Raw genomic sequence first — 5,296 nt, 5'->3', positions numbered from 1 at the left:
TCAGAGAACCTCTTAAAGGTTATTGTCTTCCAGAGGGAAAAGCTATGGAAATGGTGGGTCTCTTTTTGGAGGACCATACGTGTCCATGCACTGTATGGAAGACCCGCTGAGCACAAGGAGTGAAAAATCATTCTCCAATTCCTTTGTGACTACAGAATAAAAGGTCTGTCATTGGCTGCTTCTTTTGGAGTGGAGACATAGTTATATGGTAGTTATACCTCGGCCATGTTGCCTGCGGGGGCCCAAAGACCTCTCTGACACATAAGAAGACAGCAGTATTATAATTTGAACATAGAAGGAAGGGAGGCCCTGTCACATATGTTACATTGGGACACAACAGCTTCAGGTTTCAATCTGTTTTGGAAATTTCAGCTCATCTTCAGCGATCCTTAAAGGACTCTTCTTTAATCATTTGTATGGGGACAGTCAATGCCTTAAAAGGGGTTCTCTAGGACTTTTATATTGATGGATCATCCTCAAGATCTCATTAATATCAGATCAGTGAGGTCTACCCTGAACTCCTGCCGATCTGGTGCTGTTGCAACACAGCGGCAATGGCCAGGGCCCCTTCTGTAATGGTGGTGGTACCCAGGTGTAGGAATGGCCAAGTGGTATAGGCTAGCCTAAAATGCAGTCTATTGAAGTTTTGCATGCATGTTGTTATCTTTTAAACTTGCACTGAGACAAACTAAAGAAGTCCTTAGCAAGATTCATGGAAATTTACATAGATAACAAGGGTCCACATAGAAAAAGTCTAATTAGGCCTCCATTATGCTGCTGGATTTTGCCACCCAAGACAGAATACTCCATGTAAACCGAGGAAATTTACTTGGGCTGGATAAAAATAGCTGAAAATGTTTTTGCTCGTCTCTTTCATGGCATTTTTTTGCACTTTATGCAGTGTTTGTACATCGCATTCATGTCTGCATTTAGTTATATACTGTAGATGAATGAATTGTTATAAAGATTGAGTGGGGAGATCCATCCAGGTCACAAGACGAGCTGCTCCTTGAGGTGCAGGAGATACTGATAATGATAATGTCTCTCCGGTTATGATAATGGCTTCCTCATAAAGTGTAGGAATCTTCACATACAGCCTCATATTCCCTGTAAGACGTGCATCTCATCATTACCCATACATTGACCTTCATTCAACAGGACTTGCCAAAGTTAATGGAGAAGTGATGAGCATTGTGTGGCCACCTCGATGAGCATTGTGACTGCTTCTATTACCTTCTTCACCTAACCTCCACCACAATGTCTGCAATGAGCGAAAGCTGGAAATTATGGCAGATTTATTGTCATTGATTGGACATTACACTGAAGTTTTATAGACTTGACAAATTTACATAACTTATAGTTTAGCCTACAAAGTAGTATTGGTCCCAGAAGGTCCCATAGACTAGGTCATTTAGATTCATCTCTTCGGAGGAGGTTCCATTAGGAAAAACTGCTGCATGTAGGATTAGGGTTTTTGTCTGTCAGAATTCTGGAAATCATAATGGAAACCCAATGCGCCCCATTATAGTCAATGTGGGGCTGTTAGGCACTATTGGTTTCAGACATATGAAAGTTTGGCACCTCTGTGTGCAGTCACTGTGTGCCATCCCTTCCTCCTGTGCAGTCACTGTGTATTCTCTTCCTCCTATGTAGTCACTGTGTGCAGTCTCTTCCTCCTGTGTAGTCACTGTGTGCAGTCTCTTCCTCCTGTGCAGTTGCAACGGGCGCCTCCCCCCAGGGCCCTCTTTATCGCTCGTCCCAGGTGTAGGAATGCCGAGTGGTGTAGTGCGGCCTAAATGTCTCTTCATGGGTGTCACGGTGCTCCTACATGGATGCCAATGGACCCCAGGCTTTGGCTCCGAAGCAATAAACAGGGGGAAATAATTGAGGGATTGGAAAGAATACATTTAGTCCATACCTTGAGATGAAGTTCAATGGCAGCATTACTTTGAATAAACGTTTCTTCAAACAGTTTACAGGCCTTGTCTTGGTTCCAGCAGGCTTTAGCATTAAACTGGCAGGCAAACTCAACTCTGCTATATCTTTCTCTCACTTTGCTGTACTGACAAGCTGACTGGATAACTTGGCTTCTTCTTCACGCTGCACTTCACTTTTTAGTCGGACTTCTCTTCAGCCAAGGAATAGCTTAGAATCCTAGCAGCTCCAACATGGAGTCTCAAACAGAACAAACCAGAACTGCCCCACCTCCTTCTGGTAGCAAGCAGGACTGGCCCACTTCTGACCAAAGATGGGTAAAATGGAGAATGGAGAATGGAATGGTGAGTTCCACTCTAACTATAGTTCTGCCATGTTTGCTGCCGCCTGCTGGTGAACCAGGCACATTACATATGAACAATTGCATAACAAGATTATGAATGCACATTGTGGAGAACCTTGAAAGACATACATTAGATCATGTTTTGTTAGCCCATTAGAGATAGTAGCATGGTGCAGGAGTGGCAACACCACTCTGGAGTGTGTGGTAAGGTGAACAGTAAAATGTATGAGAAAAGTCCCAGAAGGGGTGTATATCTCATCTAGGTTCCTCAACTGGGTGAGATAAGTAAGATCCAGGATGGTGCTGGCTTCAGCGAACATAGTTGCTGAAGCTAATTTTCTTTAGTAAATCAAGGGCTGGATTTTATTTGGATTGGGAAGGTAGGCTTGGTAGTGGGACCTCCCCAATCCACCCCATTCCAGGGCATAGTTTCCCTAACCTGAGGATATCGCAGGTGAAGCCTGCTGTAATCAGTCTGGCATAAATCCACCCTCAGTGTGTCAGTCAAGGAGAAAAGTGTGATCCTGGAACAGGGGCCTGCAAGGCTCTGTGTGGTCTCAGCTAGCAGGGCTGAGGGGCCAAATCTCTTTCCTGGGTGGAACTGTGCATGGTGTAGTTACAGCCTGGAGGCTGCTGGACGATTGGCTGAGAAAGCCGCACCTGAGACAGTGTGTGAACTGTGCTGTGTAGGTGAGTCAGAAAGACACGTCATATGTTTTAGTTAGAGCTTAGCCGGGCAAGTGTTTAATATTTTGTGTGGATGTCGCATGTGATGAGTTGAAGCTGCGACTTCATAACCTGTTTTTGCTGAAGTGTCCGGAATAAAGCATGAGTTTGGACATTCTACCCTTGTCTGGTGAAGTAATCTGTGATGGCGACTCCTCAAGAGTAAATGATCCCTTACATTTGGTGGAGGATGCGGGCACCAGCAAATGTCCATGCATAAAGGACACAAAGTGTTGCTAGGTGCGACGACAAGACAGAAAGAGCAGGTGCTGCTGAGTAGAGTTAAAGGGCCGGAAGCCTGTTTTGTCCGGTGGAGCTAAGGCTTGTGCTGTTCTAGTCACTTTTGTGCTGTGTTGCAAAGGAATTGCTGTGTGGAGCTTAAAGGGCCAGAAACCCCAGGGAAAGAGACTGACCTGTTAAAAAATGTTTTTTCTTTTACTCTGATTAAATGTGGACTTGTTGTGGAAAAGTCTGTTGCCATGGGTCTCATGGAGGAATATGCCTGGCGGTTGTGAAAAATCCATTGTTTAGAGAGGATACTCTATATTCTCAGAGCAGGATTAGTTCCAGTGTATGTACAGAAACTACTCTCTTCGTACAGTGGGACCCTTGTTCTTGTGGTGGGTGGAGGCCCCACCAGTCAAACCTATTGCTGATCAAAGACATTTCCTGTTCTTTCAGCATGCCACAGGGAAGGAGAGCTGAAAAGGGGAGGATAGGGGTGATGGTAGCAAGAATGGTGGTCATAGTACTCATTCACTTTGTCGCTGGCCTGAGCTGTGCAGTGATTGGAAAGGCACACGATTCTTCCCTTCAGGGCACTCTCTGGTTCTGTGAACCTCCTGCCTAATGAGGTGCCCTTGATGTTGAAGGTTTTGAAGTGTAAGGCAGGTCCCGGTGTGTGACGGTAAAATTGTGCAGTGTAACGGTGCAGGAAGCAATGATGATGCAGTTGTCCAGCAAAAGTTTCTTACTGAAGAATTTTTTATTTAATTTTTTTAATTATTAAGTATTTTATTTTCTTCAATAGTGATTACAAAAACTTTTCCACAGAACCAGAAACACAAAAATACCAAAAGAGGCTTATACACATATAAAAAAAACATATTACTATAGTTTCAACATCATTACAAACAATACCATTAAATCCATCTCTATAGACTAAAACCTAGAACCTTTGAGCCTATCCATTCCCCTCTACCCTTCTGTTAGTTGCTGGTAGCCCGAACCCCATACCCCCCCCATACCCGTCCCGATGGTCCGCCCGTCAAACCAACATAGTCAATCCATCTCGCCTCTACAAAACAGAAAAGAGACGCATGCCCAACCTTCTCCGCCTCTCGCATGGAAGAATTTGAATGCAAACACATCAGGACAGTCCTTGTACACAAAATGTACTTTCCACAGTTGTTACAGGTTTCATGGCTGCACAGATAGTTGATAGGCCAGTGTGTCTTCCTCCGTTCTCACGCTGCACTTGTACTTAAGCATTCAGGCGTAGGATGTAACACTTCTTGTAAAGCACTGCAACCAACAGGACAGATCCTACTGTAAATGGTAGGCTAAGTCCTGCAGGTTACAAGTCCACGCTTCCACTGTGCGATGTGGGCAAAATGCTCTCACAGATAGCCAATCTGCAGTGTGTGTCCTGAACACAGAGCAATGGGGACTTAGTGGTCCTCTTACGGCAGCAGTTCTCCAATGACTTTGACTCTACACTCCCTCTTTTCACCTGGTCTGCTTCTCCAGTAGATAAAGGGATTTTTTTGGTCTTGCCCTGACAGTACCTAGGTCCAGGACAGGCTAAGCTCTCACATGTTGTATCTGTTCTCACGAGACTGCCACTGTCACTAGAATGTTTCTCCTCATCATCATGGCTGAGAATATGGCCTATTAATACCTTGTGCACTGATATATAGCATACCGTAGGCCTATTTGACACAGAAATACAATGTTTTCCAGTATACCGCTAGTCTGTAGTGGGAAGCTCCATACTCTATCCTGTGGATAGGGGATACGATTGTATATGAGGACATCCCCTTTAAGCTCTTACTATGTCTAGTATCTGTCTTTATTCGGTTTTAACAGTACAAGAATAATGAGAATTTCTTATTCTAGAAGTTCAGATATCTCCTGACACCCGACAGCCTTGCTGTCATTACAGAAAATAGCCTCTGTGATTAATTGCTGGTGCTATCGGCCATTAAGCATCCTTCTATAATTTGCCTGACGTTATCGTCATGAGATTTGGACGCCTAAAATGCAAACACTTGAAATTGGATTTGACAGGTG

Source organism: Bufo bufo, chromosome 4, assembly GCF_905171765.1.
Source record: "Bufo bufo chromosome 4, aBufBuf1.1, whole genome shotgun sequence".
Classification (NCBI taxonomy): Eukaryota; Metazoa; Chordata; class Amphibia; order Anura; family Bufonidae; genus Bufo; species Bufo bufo.
The sequence above is the reverse complement of the archived record's forward strand: the minus strand, read 5'-3'. Positions refer to the sequence as shown.